Here is a 16,594-nt window from a genome sequence, read left to right on the forward strand (position 1 = left end):
TAAGGTGTTATATTACTAAATCACTAGCTTAGGCTAAGACATCCTAACATCCAAGTTAAGCAATGGCTACCGAAAAAGAGAAACTGTCAACATTACAAACACTGATCTAGGTTGAGATATAAGCTCAGTTTGTATTGTTAAATTGTCTTCATCAAATGGATTGAGAGATGTAAGGAACGTTTGTTTTTGAGTATGATTTCAAGAGAAGATTACACTTTCAATGGAGAGAATAGCAAAATATCCAAACTCCAAACTCTACATGAAACAAACTTTAGCTAACAGATACTTAAATAGATATGTGTTCAGGACACAATTGTTCAAACACATATATATTAACAAAAAAAATTATCCAAAAAGAAGCAAACCCCAACTTGCAGCAACTTGAAAGTTACAAAAGAAACAAAGAAATTATGATAATTCCCACATATTATCAAAATAGTTCAATGGATCTTGCAAGTACAGCTGGTAGAAATAACATAAGCAAACTAAAAGAAAACAAATTGAAAGAAACAGAATTGGAGTGATGGGTACAACAAGAATAAAAGGCTTTCAACACAAACAAAGAAAGCAAGAAAATCATTTGATACAGAATGCAAGAAAACAAAATGGAAGAGAAATATTTTGAAGAATAAATCACTTAACACTTAATTAGGGTAATGTGTAGTGTATGTAATTCCCATAATGAATTCAGTGAAATATTGTATTGAATGGCCCTTTCTACCATTGTGTAAGAAAAAATCATGGCTATTTTTCTGAAAATTATATGCAATTTGAGAATTCATCATGGCATCCAAGTTAACTATACAGACTAGTGTGCTACAATTTTTGACATGTGTCTTTGGTACACGAATGACAAGAAGCTTCAGAAAATATGCTACAGTTTTCAGGATCAGAAAATTTGTGACTGCACAAGAACTCTACACTGACCCTTGCACCTAAACAGTTTCTCCTTCGAAAACACAAAAGAAAATGTTCTAGTTGTAGAGGTAAGTTTGATTTCTGAATCCTGGACTTAAAGGCTGCTCATCTCTAAACAGCTCTCAACAACTCAAGATTTATCTGGACTTAGTGTAGAATTTTCCAAATAAACTTGGCCTTTAATGAACTTTGTATTTCTGCAATCAGCCATTCATGTTGCTGCATTGCACCATGTTATAGTAATCATATAAATTAACATTGATGAAGAAAGCTCTTATAAAGAGATTACATACATGAAGTTTCTAAACGGAACAGAAAAACTAATTTAGAAACTAGCTAACTCAACTAACTATTACATAATTGACCATTAATATTAAATATGCTAAATAATAATCTAATACCCTGCCTTAATGATCAATTTGTCAACTACACCAAGTTGCCCCCTAAATTTAACAAACTTATTTGGGCTCGTAGACTTGGTGAGAATATCTGTAGTTTGATCCTCTGTCGGAACATACTGCAGCTGAACTGATTTGTCTTCTACCAGCTTGCGGATGTAATGAAAATGAAGCTCAACATGATTGGTACGTTCATGGAAGACTGGATTCTTGGACAGTTTGAGCACCCCTTGATTATCAGTGTACAAGGGAGAAGGACTTGCTTGAGTCATTTGCGAATCAGAAAGCATCCTTCGTAGCCAAACTGCCTCACATGCTGCATTAACCGTTCCCCGATATTCTACTTCAGTCGAGGAAAGAGCCACTACCTATTGCTTCTTGCTAGTCCATGTTACAGCACTTGTACCCAAACTGAATACATACCCCAAAGTGGATTTTCTATCATCCACTGAACCTACCCAATCTGAGTCTGTATAACCAATCAGCATTGGATCCTTGCAATCAAATGTGTTGAATTGCCAGCAATGATTAAGTCATCAACATAGACAACAAGAAAAAGAATATCATCACCGAAGTGTTTGACATTTAGATTAGTGTCAGAGGAACTGCACTCAAAACCATGATCAACCACGTACTAATCAATCTTGATGTACCAAGCCCAAGGAGCTTGTTTCAGGCCATAAAGTGCTTTCACCAATCTGCAAACCTAATGTTCCTTACTGAGAACCTTGAATCCAGGAGGCTACGTCATATAAACTTATTCCTGCAACTCACCATTGAGGAATCCACTATTAACATCCATCTGATGAAGTTTCCATCCAAATTGGGCTGCAATAGCGAGAAGACAAATTGTGCTTATCTTGGCAGTAGGAGCAAAATTCTCCTCATAGTCAATGCCCTCCCGCTGTGTGAATCCCCGAGCTACTAACTGTGCCTTGTCTTTATCCAAAGTACCATCTGCATGATACTTGACCTTGTAAACCCATTTGCAGCTGATAGGTTTCTTCCCAAGAGGAAGATCAGAAAGAACCCAAGTGTTATTCTTCAAAAGACTATGGTATTCAACTTCAATAGCCTTTTCACATTCAGTAATTCCTTTAGCCTCAGAATATGTCTGAGGCTCATAGATGTTGTGGAGGTTGGCCATAAGAGCAAAATTGATTATGTTTTGTTGCTTGCTCTTTTTGCGAACTGATCTACCCTCAATGAGCTCATCATCATGAAGATCCCCAATAGTCTTGGCCCACCATTTAGGTCGGAGAGTAGAAGTACCAACATCTGGTATAGTATAAATAGCATCTCCTGGGGGTATTGGAACAAAGTCATCTGAATGTAGATCCTGAGGAAAGTCAAGTGGTGCGATATAATGCCTAGGAGACTCAAAACTTCAGAGTCGGGATGATTTGAAGCCCTCCCATTAGGTGATCCTAAGGGAAGGCGAACAGCCAAATCAGACACCTTCATAGGTTGATCCTCAGGACTCCTACTAGTGGAAGAAATAAAAGAACCAATAGTCTCATCAACCACAACATCACGACTGAATATGAGATGATCTATCTCCACATCAATCAGCCTGTCTGCCTTGTGATTGTCGCTATAACCAATAAACATAAGTTTCTAGCTCTTGGAATCTAGCTTGGTACGCTTGGCTTCTAGAATCCATACATGAGTAGTAGAACCAAAGACTTTCAAATGACCCACCTTAGGCTTGCGTCCTAACCAGGCATCTTCAAGAGTCATCTTCTTAACGGCCTGTGTAGGTGATGGATTTGGAAGATAGACTGTAATATAAAATGCTTCAGCCTAGTATTTTTTAGGAACATTTCTATGCTCCATCATAGAACGAGCCATTTCAGTAATGGTGCAATTCCAACATTCAATTACACCATTCTGCTGAAGGGTGTATGGTGTGGTTGTTAAAATAATATTAATATCTTCTATAATGGTCATCTTCTAGTTTTAGCAGTCATCTTAGTTGTCGCCTTATTTAGCTATTTAGCTTTTTAGTTGACTTATTTAGCTTGTTAAGTAAGCTTTTTATTATTTAGCCTTTTAAGCTATATTTAGCTTTTTAAGCTTTTTAGCTTATTTTATTTCACTTTAACGACTAGTTCTATTTATAGAACATCCTCTTGTAACCTCTATATATACGTGTGTATATCGTTCAATGTAATTATCCGATTATTGAATCATTCATTCAATTATTTTTCATGGTAATAGAGCATGGAAATTAAAAATTTCGAAAGTTTTTGTTATTAAAAAATTTTCAAAGTTTTTATTGAAGAGATTTTTTTAAAACTAATTTTTTTTTTAAAAGAGCAGGTTATTATGAGACGGATCAAAATAAGTCTTCTTATTTTGATTATCAGTCTGATGATGTTGCTCTTCCTCATCCAGAAGAAGAAGATGTAACTAGCGACTCTACTATACGCTATATGCATTATGATGACTCCGTTGCTGCTGAAAGGACTCATAGTCAAGCATTTGTTGTAATGACAAGATCTCAGACTCGGTTGGCTCAACGGGATGAAGCTACGAAAGTTGCAAGTGATTCACAGTTACCTATTACTATCACTAAAAGGGGAACACCGCTGCCCTATATTCCAAAGGATGTAGCGAAAAGTCAAGTGACAATAATCCTCCTTTTGCTTCTTCTATTGATCCCAAGCCCAGTATGCCTAACCCCAAACCGCAATCAGACAATGTTCATCCTTCCCTAGCTGATTCGTTTCAAGCTTTTGATATTATTGATCATGCTAGGAAAACTAAGATTCAAATGTCCGAAGTTGAATATTTACAAGCTAATCCCAATCAATTTGATAGATTAGCTGATTTTGTTAAAAGTAAGGAAACTCGTCCTATACTTGAAAATACTACTCCTCAAGAACCCAAGAATTTGCCCAATCATTAGGTGATCATTCCATATACTACCCAAGGAAAGATAGAACCTTTTTATATCTCCTTGCTGATCAATGGTTTTCAGTTGAGCAATTGTGTCTTGGATTCTGGCGCTTCTGATAATGTCATGCCCGCTAAAGTTGCACAAGCTTTGGAACTGACCTTGACCAAAACTTTTGGTCATTGCTATTCAATGGAAAATAAACAAGTGCCTCTTATTGGGCAAATCAAGGATGCTCAATTTGCATTCGCAGCTTTTCCAAAAAAGAAAATAAAGATGACGGTCTTGGTAGCTGACGTTCCTACATCATATGGAATGTTACTTGGCCGCAATTTTTGCAAGGATGTTGGAGGTGAACTCAACATGGATATGACCGAAGCAAGAATACTTGTCAAAGGTATAGTGCAGAAATTAGTTCCTGAAAGAGAGACTAAATACATAGTTGTCAAATCTAATGATCCTCATGCCCAGATTCTTTTCGAATCTACTGGTTTTGGGAATTATTATCTCCACATAGATGAAATCTCGGAATTTGCTAAAGATTGGCCTTCTAGTAATTTTGATATTGCACTACTTTCAGCAAATGAAAGATTTGCAGATGTTGAAGAAGATCGAGCAGCAGAAGTAGGATCTTCTGATTCATTTGTCTTGGTTGAAGATGTTTCATCTTTTGTTGCTGATGAAAATGCTCGATTGCATGCTCAAGTAGAAGAATTTCAATCTTCTCCTATACAAGAAGAAAGTTCATCTTTCCCTATGGAAGAAGATGATAATTTTTCTTCTCATAATGCATCCGTCCCGGATGAAGGTAGTACTAGTCATTCTAATGGAAACAATAGTTCAAATGATGTTTGGACTCTTGAATTCGATGGTAGCTGTGATACGAATGGATCAGGAGCTAGTGTAGTTCTTATATCTCCTATGGGAGAGATCTTCTCTTACTCTTTCAAGTTGCAGTTTGCTAATACTAACAATACAGCTGAATATGAGTCACTTTTGTTAGGAATGAGCGTTGCATTGAAAAGAGGAATCAGAAATCTTCATGCCCAAGGTGATGCAGAATTAATTGTTTGTCAAGTGAGAAATATGTATCAAACTAAGAATGATAGACTCAAGCATTACCGGAATTTGGTATGGGAAAATATTGAAGATTTTGATTCTTTAAATATCTCAGTTGTGCCTCGTGAGTACAATGACATGGCTGATTCCCTTGTTGTTTCAGCTACTTTGTTGGTTCCTCATCTTGACTTTGGTCACGATAAATACATTATTGAATTAATTTGTAGACCCAGTGTGCCTGACAATTGGGATCATTGGCAGATCTTCAATGATGATAAGCAGATTAACAATTTCTTGCAAGCAGAAGATGGTTTCAACAATTTGTACTTTGATGGGAGTAATTCTTCTTCTTCTTCTTCTTCTTCTTCTTCGTCGGATTCAATGTCAGAAACCCCATTTGAGACGGATGAAGAAATTCTTCAGCTGAAAGGAAATAAGATTCCTAAGGGGTTGGTTTCTCTTGAGAAGCTTTTTGATAAACATGATCATTATATCAAGAGGTAGCAACAAGAAAATTCGGTATCTTCAATGGGTTTTGAGAAGTATAATATTGGTTCAGATGAAGACCCAAAGTTTGTCAATATTGGCAATAACTTCACTTTGGATGAAAGAGATCAGTTCATTCAACTTTTGCGCCAATATCGTGATGTCTTGGCATATTCATATGATGATCTTAAATCTTTTAAACCGAAGGAGGTGCAGCATGATATTCCCCTCAAGCTTGGTGCGGAACCTTTCAGACATAAGCAATGCTAGTATAATCCGAAAATCTCAGGTACCATTCTTTCTGAGATTCAAAAAATGCTTGATGCTCGAATTATCTTTCCCATCCATCATTCAACGTGGTTGGCAAATATAGTGCCAGTGCATAAAAAGAATGGAGAAATACGTATATGTGTTGATTTTAGAAATCTTAATCTATTGTCACTAAAGGATAATTATCCATTGCCAATCATGGATCAAGTTTTGCAAACAGTGGCAGGTTCCGAAATGCTATCTATGTTAGATGGATTTTCAGGATACAATCAGATTGAGGTTAGTGAACTTGATCAACATAAGACTGCATTTACTACTCCATGGGGTACATTTGCCTACCGTAGAATGCCTTTTGGGTTGATCAATGCAGTAGCTACTTTCCAACGAGCTATGGACTTGGCCTTCCGTGGCACTGTGGGAAGATATATTGTAGTGTATCTTGATGATCTTACTATTTTTTCTAAAGATCGTGAGAATCATCTTTTCCACTTACAAGATGTACTTGAAAGATGTTGCAAGCATAGCATCTCCCTTAATCCCAACAAGTCAGTTTTTGGGGTGACCGAGGGAAAACTTCTTGGTCATATTGTTTCCAAGGAGGGGATAAAAATTGATCCTGAGAGGGTTAAATCTATTCAGAATCTCTCTTTGCCGTCTAGTAAGACCGTTGTTCATTCCTTCTTTGGCAAGGTAAATTTTCTGCGAAGATTCATTCCTGACTTTATGGAGAAGACTCGTCATATCATGGATATGATGAAAGGAAAGACTGCTTTCTGTTGGAATTCAGAAGGAAAAGCTGCATTCAATGAAATCAAAGATGCAATTGCTCATGCACCTGTGTTGGTATGTCCTGACTACACCAAGGAGTTTATCATGTACAGTTATGCTTCCGAGCATACTATGTCTGCTATTCTAATGCAGAAGAATTCGAAGGAGATTGAATCCCCTATTGCTTTCATGAGTTGTCCTCTAAAATCTCACGAACTCAAGTATTCCTCTATTGAGAAGAATGCCTATGCTGTTGCTAAAGCAATCAAGAATTTCCGTTTTTATATCCTGAATTCTCATACTGTTGTGTAAGTTCCTGATACATCAGTCAAGTCTATCTTAACACAACAAGAATTTGGCACGAATTGGATTGCCAAAATCCAAGAGTATGATTTGGAGATTAGGCCTACAAAGCTTGTTCGAGGAAGAGGACTTTGTCAGCTCATGGCGGAAGGGATTCCAGAAGAGCAAGAAACGGATGATTCTGAAGATCTTCCCAAGGTGTTATTTGTCAGTACTACTGATGAATGGTACTCTAATATAGCATTTTTCTTGACATTTGTCATTCAAGGAAAAGAGGAGTATCAAGCTGAAAGCTGCGAACTTTGTATTATGGGATACTGGTTTGTACAAAAGAGCAATTGATGGTACTTTCCTCTGTTGTGTTGACAAAGCACAATAAACCAAATTGCTGGAATCTTTCCATGATAAGGCTTGTGGTGGTCATTTTTCCACACCAGTGACTGCTCACAAAATTTTGAGAGCTAAGTATTATTGGCCTACGCTCTTTCAAGATGCTTTTAGATGGGTGCGTAAATGTATACATTGTCAGCAGTTTGTGGGCAAACAAAAGCTTGCAGCGTTACCATTGAAACAAGTGATTGTTGAAGAACCTTTCCGGCAATGGGGCATTGATTTCATTGGTGTGATTAATCCTTCTTCAAGTGCAGGCCATTCGTATGTTCTTACTGCTACAAACTATTTCACCAAGTGGGTGGAAGCAATACCGGTAAAGAACGCTAGTTCTGAAATAGTGTACAGATTCCTCAAGGAGAATATTATTTCTAGATTTGGTGTTCCACACAAGATCGTGACTGATAATGCAGCCACATTTTCTTCCTCTGAAATTTCACAATTTTGCTTTGAATATGGTATTTTGTTAACTCATTCATCCGATTATTACCCCCAAGGTAATGGTCAGGCAGAATCAATTAACAAGCATTTGATTACCATTATTCGCAAGCTTGTTGAAGAGAACCAGACAGAATGGGCAGACAGAATTATGGGCAGACAGAATTACAGATGCTTTATGGGCAGACAGAATTACACCCAAAAGGGCCATTGGAATGTCACCATTTCAGCTTCTTTATGGGATCAATGCAGAGATACCCGTCACTTTGGAACTCCCTGCTCTTAAATTGGCTAAAGCAATTGAAGATCAAACTTTTGAGAATGCTTTAGACAAGAGGATTATGTACCTTTCTCAACTGAAAGAACAAAGAACACAAGTGGTGGATCAGATCGCTCAGCACCAACAACAAGTCAAAGTCCTTTTTGATAAAAAAGCAAAGCAAAGAGGATTCCAAGTTGGTGATCGTGTGTTGCTTTGGGATAAGTGAAGGGAACCGAAAGGTTTACATGGAAAATTTGATTCTCTTTGGTGTGGACCTTTCAGTATTCATCGTATTGTTGGAGAAGATAGTTTTATCTTGGCTTATCGTGATGGTACACCATTTGCGCTGCCCTATAATGGCCAGCATTTGAAGCATTACTCTGAATGAAAGATTCGAGGTAACTTCTTGTAAATAATGTCTTTTTCTTTTTTGCTTTTTGCTTTTTGCTTTTTGCTTTTCGTCTTTTTGTTTGTTGGTTTTTGCGTTGATTGATTCTGTGGCCCAATGGATAAGAGGAAAGCACTTAGAGATCTGGTTTCTATTATTTCACAACCTTGAAGGATAAATGAAAGAATTCCCCAGTCAGAGCCAATTGTTGTCCTCATTTTTGTTTTCAAAAATGAAGGACCATTACATAAAAAATTTGTCAAAAAATGAAAAAAAATCTCTATGGCACGCTTCCTGAGGCAGAATTTTGCCTAATCCTTGGATTGGCTTAGTCCTCAGTCCGTCCTCGAACCACGTTTCAAATTTCGTCACATTTTGGGTTCATTTGCTATGTCTTTCCTTCAATTTCGGGTTTTTTCTCCCTGACTGCAGGTGGGAAATTTTCCTTGAATTGCAAGTTTTAATGATTTCATTTGTTTTGGTCTTTGTAGGGAATTTTTTGGCTAATTACAAGTGCACTTTATTGAAAAAAGGGCTTGTAACTTACTTTTTATTTCCCCCTTGATGTTTTTTGGCTTTATAAGTCATAATAGGGATTTTTTGGATAAGTTGCAAGTTAATTTTAAATTGCATATTTATAAATAACTTGTAATTCTTTTCTAAAATCCCTATTTTAATGTCTTTTGCTTGTAATAGGGATTTTAAACCCCTATTACATGTGTTAAGTTATTAAAACTTGTTGTAGGGATTTTATTTTCCCTTTACAAGTAATTTGTAACTTGCACATCCCTCTCCAAAACCCGATTTTGCTTAGAAATGGAATAAAGTGACAATTTTAAACTTGCTATTATGCCCAAAAAACCCAATTTTCTTCATAAGGTGCAAATTGGGGAATTTTAAACTTGTAATTGCATTTCTAAAACCCGATTTTGCCTTGTTGAGGGAAAAGTAACATTTTAAACTTGTTATATGGGAATTAAAACCCGATTTTCTCTTTTACATGAAAAACGAAACTTGCATTCCTTTTCCAAAAAGCCGACCAGCTCAAGGAAGGCGTTTTTGTTGCAAATTGGAAGCATTTTTTGTGGAAATTTGTTGGGAGATGCAAGGCGTTTGGGATTCTTCCCTATTTTTATGCATTTGCAAACATCTTTCACGCCATTTGGGGTTTTTGTTTGCTGGTTTTTCTGCTAAAACGCCTTCCACGTGATTCCCAAGATCCACGTTTTGGTGGATCCAAACTTCACGAAGCTGCAATCTCCTAAGTCATTTTGGCTTTTCATACTAAGGCGTTGAGGTTTGATGTAGGATTGACCACTTCTTATGCCTCTAAGTTTGTATTTGTTGCCACGTTTTGCTGCCCAAGGTGTTTTGGTAAAACGTGGCAAGGGTTTTGAAATGTGGTTTAATCTCTATTTAAGAGTTCTCCTTCCTTCTTTCAAAGATCGATCATCTTTTTGAAGAGGCATTTCAGTTTGAAGCAAGGTATGATTTCTTTTCTTTTCTTGTTTCATTTTCTTGTTTTCTTGTCTTCTTGTTTTTCCTTTCTAGTTGTAAATTTGTGTATATGTTTATTTTGCCCCAAAAATCGGTTTTGTGAGAGAGATTTTCCCCTTTGCAAAGCAATTTGTGAATTGTATTGTTCTTCCCCATTTTCCCTCTTTACTTGTATTCAGGATTTTAAATCCCGATTACAAGTTGGATGAAAATAATTGTTCTTCCCTTATGGTTAAAAGAATTTAACCATCTTTTGTTGAATTTCCAAGTTGCAAAGATGAAAAATACCTATCCTTCCAAAATCGGGTTTTTAGAACCGGATTACATGTTCAAAATTCTTCCCATTTTCTTGGAAAAGACATTCCCAAAATCTTCCCATTTTTATCCATCCATATCGCCTATATCCGTACTTTCCGTTCACGTCATTTCCCGCAAGTCTAAATCTCATTTTTTACTCATTTCTCCATTTTTCGTTTTACAAGTATACTTGCATTCGGGTTTTAAAATTTCAATTGCATGTGCACTCTTCCCAACTTGTATACTTATAAAACTTTCCCCAAGATCCGAAATTGGTCAAAGTCAAGATTCCCAGCATTCCCATTTACTTCCCATCTTTCTCTCACAAAATCATGAAGTGCAAGGGTTGGAGTTCTTCCCATTTGAAGAAGGAAAAAAGTTAGTTGCGGTTGATTATGATGTTGACTCAACTCTTTTAAGTCTTCATTGCACTATACCAAGTTGTCCTTCAATGTCAAATTTGTCGTCATCTTCAATTCCGAAGAAGATGAAGTATAAATATGACAAGTATCAAAATGAAGTTTCACCTTCGCAAGTTTCCTCTCCTTTGGATCGCATCAAAGACACAGAGATAGGGCATGTGGATATGTCAGAATTCATTAAGAGGGTGGAGGATCCGCAGGATAGCAATACGCAACGGCTGTTGGACAGCCATATTCATCACGCGTCTTCTTTCCCAATGGCTGCCCTAGAACCTGAATTTGTCCTTGCTTGCGCTCATCACTTTGACAAGGAAACGAGAATCATTAGAAATAATGATGGTGAGGCAATAATCCGCCTTGATGCAGATACCATCGAAAAAGTCTTGAGAATACCGCCAGCACCTGTTTATTTGGAGATTTCCAAAAGTAGTGCAGCTGAGTATTATATCAAGAGGGAAAAGGACTGCAAACGTCATATTAACAGGTGGATCCATGAGCCACGAGCCACTTTCTCAAGGTGGGCCAAGTTGTACCGTTGTGATTTCAAGTGGGAAATTGGAGACATCATTACTCTCCTCAGCAGGATGATGGGTCTTGAACACTCTAATGTTTTTGAGCCCTGGATGTACCAGTTTATCATGTTCATAAGGCAGTCCCATCATATATCATGGGGAGAGGTTATCAGTGATACCTTGTGCGAGCAACTTGCAGCAGTCCCTTCCACCATGACCTTCTATATGAACTCATACTTGGTGTATTTGGCAGCATCACTTAGACATTTCCTTGGTCTTTCTACCAAGGGTGATCGCTCGCTTATACCTGTATGGGAATATTATGATCAGCTGCCTTTGAGACCCAGCAGATTGCATTTCAGAAGAGTTCAAGATGCATTCTTTGGTTACTTCATGTGTCAGTTTGACAAGACTCTAAAGAACAGAAGGGTCAAATGAGGCATGGGAAAGAGTGAATGAGTATGGGTGCTTGTTTCTTCAATTCCCGACCTTTACCTATATGAGAGTCGGATGCTATAGTGGGCAGCCATACATGCTTCCTAGATATCCAACCGATAAGATCATTCTTATGGAGTTGGGAAGACAGATCATGGTTGTGCACGCTTATCAGTCTGTCGGACATAAGGTTGGGATGTGGATTTCTACAACAAACCCATTGAAAATTGGTCGGTATTCTCTTGTCACATCCGTCAAAGCCAAGGCTATGGAGACTGAAATGCGGGAGATTAAACTCAAAAGGTTTAAGTCCAAGGCAGATTTTGACTACCGGGGTATGAAGGAAAAAATCAAAAAGTCCTTCGTGCATGTGCATCATATTGAGAATATCTGGGTAGATCTTCGTACAGAAGTGGAGGTTCTCAAGATGGATTACTATAGGCTTACTGTTGAGCAGGTTATTCATTTGAACTTGGTGAATATTCCACAAGAGATGATTGATGATGGGCATGTACTTGATCCTGAATATATTTCACGAAGGGTTGAGGAAGCTCCACTTCCTTTGATGCAATGGTCACACAAGGAGTGCACTTCCATTCTTGAAAGATTTCCGCCTATCTTGGCTAACACCAACGCCTAGCTGAAAGGTAATGGTGTTAGACTCATCAAAATCAAGGTTGGAAAAGAAGATGACTCTGCGGGGCCTCTTGGACGTAAGTCTGAGGTTCAGGTTGACAACAAGGAAGGTGCATCATCTTCGGGCACTAGGATTAAATTGTGGGTTAGTCAGGCAATAGTACTTCCTCCTGAGGAGGCAACAGTTTGTGGAAAAGAGAAGTCTCAGCTTCACATTCATGTGATTGATCCTGATGATCCAGAAGAAGGACAGCAATCCGATGATGCTCCTAGATCATTAACTTCGGAGTCACCTCATGAGATTCCCTCTTCAGTTTCTATGGAGTTGCCTTTATCTCCTCCTGACATAGTGGTGGAGGAGTCTCCTCAGAATGTTGTCCCCATTTCAGTAGTTGGGCCCTCTATTGATCATCAACAAGAGAGTCTGCTAGAAATCTTTGAGGAGTTTATGAAACAGACTTCATGTCCTTTGGTTACTGAGCAAACCATGGTTGCTATTCAGACGGATACTTCCCCCAGGGTGACTACAGTTGTTCAAACGGAAACTGCTTCTCCTTTGCTCGCAGCTACTACTGAAGGAGAATGGATGGCTTTACCTCCATGGCTTAGGTCTTTTACCCCAAAGAGGAAGAAGCAAAAAATCTCGCCCGATGCCTTTCATTATCAGCAACTTAAACAGTCTAGGCCCAAGGTTGCTAAAAAAGCCAAAACTATCTCAAGAGTAACTGTTGACAGCAACGAGATGAAGGTGGCTGAAATTGTTGAACCTCTAGCAGATAAGCCACTTGAAGAGATATCAGCTGCTGATTACAAAGTTACAAGGGTCGAATTGGGTAAGCAAACGCATGAAGTGGTTAAACATGATGCCCAGTATTCTGTAGCCTCACTAGTGCAGCGGTATGATGAGCTTCTAGCAAAGAAATATAAGCTAGAAGAAGAGAACCGACAACTTGTTGCAGTTGTTCATAAGATTACAAAACCTGTTGTTGAAGGAAGTAATCCTACAAGTTCTTCCGGTTCCCAAGAATCAATTCATGGAGTTGAAAGGGCTGCTCAAAAAGTACAAGCATTGGATTCTTGGGCTGACCAACTTCATGATCTATGTGCACAAGTGCTGAAAGACATTTTTCAAATGATGTCTAAGTTGGAGACCATTGAAGAGAAATTGAATCATACCTCTGACGCTTTCAAACAGAATCTGGAAAGTGTTGAAGGTAGTTTGACAATCTGGCGCACCATGCCACAACAACAGTTGAGTGTTCTTCAGGAGCATGCCATTATTCCTTCCAGGGTCATGTACTTGGAATTTGAAGAACTTCTAAAGAATAAAGCCCTTGTTCTCAAATCCCTCATTGAGGAGATTGATGATTCAATGAGATTGCGGGGTGAAGTATTCCAAGGTATTGTTTCCCATTGTGAGAAGGCCTCTTGCAACATAATGAGTCAGAATAGAGAGGTGATACCAGAAGAAGAAGTTCTTGCAGATCTACGGATGAGGATTCATAATGAATGGAGAAGCGAACAATTCTCAGCTGCTTCAATTCAGGTTTTGATGAAACATCAATCTTTTTGCAAGAAATCCAGTCCATCTTGGAGAAGAACAACTCTATGCTTCTCCGATGCCATGATACCATCGTAAAGACCATGGTTGTTGCCAAGAACACCCACAAACCGAATCCTGATGAGCTATGAATGATCATCCAGAAGTTCGAAGGATTCATGTCTTCACATGCTGCAGCTTGAGTGTTTTTAACACTTAGTTGTATTTTTCCAGAATTGTAATCTCTTAGTTGTAGTTTTTCTTTGGACAAGTTACATGTAAAAACCTTTTTGTAAATTGCAAGTTAAGTCATTACTTGCACTTTTGTAATTACATGTAAGGCAACTACAAGTTGTTTTCAGTTAGGACTGTAGTTGGAATAAGTCATAGTTAGTTATTGAATAAGTCTTGGTGGTTGAGAGAATTTCTCAAGCTAGTTGGGATCCTCCCACCTTTTTCTTATAACTCCTCTCCTATAAATACTTGAGGGGGTCTATTGTAATTTTTATCTTTTAGAAACCAAGCAAAAATTCTGCCAAATTTGCAGCAAAGAAGTCTTTGAGCTTTTATGTGTAAATTGAAAAATTAAAAGGAATAGAAGAAAATTGCTCAAGCTTTGAGTCTTTGTGCTACATTCTTGAGTTTGTGTTCCATATTACCTTTCTTGCAAGTGTTTCTTTGAGAACTTAATCGAATCTGATTTGCAGTCTTTGAGCTGCAAGTATTGGAAATTAATTTAGTTAAAGTAGAAGTTCTATTGAGAAAAAGTTGTAAGACTTTGTGCTTACACTTGTTCTTAATAGAGTTTGGAAGTAAGTAGATTTTATGAGAAATAGCTGTGAGTCTTTTGAGCTCACACTTATTCTTGCTGTCTTGTGTAGAAAGAATAAGATATTTCAGTCTTTGTGCTGTTATAATTTGTTCTTAATAGAATTAATATAGAAAAGGGTAGATAGGACTTCACATAATCAAGACTTTGAGCTTGATATTGCTGTCTCGTCCTGAAGGAAGTGACGGAAGTCTTTGAGCTTTCAGGAAACTTCGTTTCCTTTCTCAAATTTCATTTCAAAAGTTGTTACTGTTGTTTTATATCAAATCGCTATCACTTTTTTGTGAAGAGAAAAGGATATTGTCTTTCTTGAAAGAAGACGAAAGACTGTTGTCCCATCCCATTTTACTTTTAAAAGTTATAGTTAGATAGGGGGAGCCTTCCCTTAACTAGGAGAGTTTTACTCACACACTATGGTTGAAACCACAATTTTTGTATATTTCCTCGAGCGTACAAAATTCTCAACCAACAGACTCAATTGACCTCGATCAACCTCAATTTCCGTGATGGCATCACTAACCAACATCATGTTGGAACACAATCAGAAGTTCAATGGCCGCAACTACAACACCTGGAAACAGCGCATGTTGACCATTTTTGAGTACCGTTGCCTTGATCAAATTGTTTTGGGCAAGGAATCTCGTCCTACAACAACAGGTGATAATCAATACAAACATGATGTGAATAATCGAGAGGTTGTCATGCTTATCAAACTCTCAATCACAAATTATCAACTCCCTCAAGTGCCTTCAGGTAGAACAGCTAAAGAGATCTGGGATCTCTTGAAGGATCTTCATGAAACGTCCGACAAGAGCCAAGCTTTCTTCCTGGAGAATATGATGTTTTCTATCATGATGGATGAGAAGTCATCTATCCAGGCACATTTTACAAAGATCAAGGACATCCGTGACCAATTAGAAGCTATCGGACGAACCATTGTGGAAGAGGATATGGTAGTGATCACGCTGAAAAGCCTTCCCAGATCGTACAAGCATTTCATTGATACTCTCAATATCTCATCTACTAGTGTTGATCTGAAGTTTCCTGATCTCTGCAACAAGCTTCTATAGCGAGATCGATGGAAGCAGCAGTTTGGAAGCAACGCTAGTTCGTCCACTGAACAAGCCTTCACATCTACAGTTTTGGATCAAAACAAGGGTAAAGGTCAGTCCTTCCAACAGAAGGGGCAAGGTCAATATTCGCAGTCTTCAAAGAAGAAAAGTGTAAAATGTAACTATTGTCACCAGTTTGGCCATGTGAAAAAAGATTGCAGGAAATTGTTGGCATCTGTGCATTCTAGGCTAGGAGGGTCTCAGGAACAGGAGCAGGCTCATGTTGCAGAGCATTTTGGAGAGGAGTCAGCCTTCTATGCTTTGTGATAAGCAAATTTCCTGTTTGGTTGGTTTTCACATTTTTTTTCCTCAAAAATTGTTCACAGGGTTTCGAATTTTTTCCTTAAAAATTATTATTTGTCATCCACAAAGCTTGCGTGGGATTTCTAGGTTTTCACAATTTTTTCTTCAAAAATTGTTTACTGGTTTTTACGATTTTTTCCTCAAAAATCATCTGTAATACGCAAAGTTCGCGTGGGATTTGTGATTCGCGAAGTTCTCTGGCTGTTGTCCTCATTTTTGGATTTTCAAAAATGTGACAACCCCTACAAATTTTTGCCTAAAAAATGTCATTTTTGTCTCCAAGGCACGTTTTACGAGATACAAAACTCACATTTGATAGTGTCAAATCATTTGGGGGTTTCTTTGCCATCATTGTCCAAGTTTTGGTGAAGTTTTGGTCTTCCTTTTCCTAGCTTTCTGTGCAATTTCAGGTTTCAGAACAGTCACTGCAGG

General features: G+C 37.9%; 1 protein-coding gene across 11 annotated transcripts in view; it reads right to left on the bottom strand.

The window, feature by feature from the left end:
• Positions 1-16,594, bottom strand: part of LOC131045206 (sterol 3-beta-glucosyltransferase UGT80A2) — a 177,426-nt gene that overhangs the window by 110,327 nt on the left and 50,505 nt on the right. The gene's annotated exons all lie outside the window — the stretch shown is intronic.

This window comes from Cryptomeria japonica, chromosome 3 (genome assembly GCF_030272615.1).
Source record: "Cryptomeria japonica chromosome 3, Sugi_1.0, whole genome shotgun sequence".
NCBI lineage: Eukaryota > Viridiplantae > Streptophyta > Pinopsida > Cupressales > Cupressaceae > Cryptomeria > Cryptomeria japonica.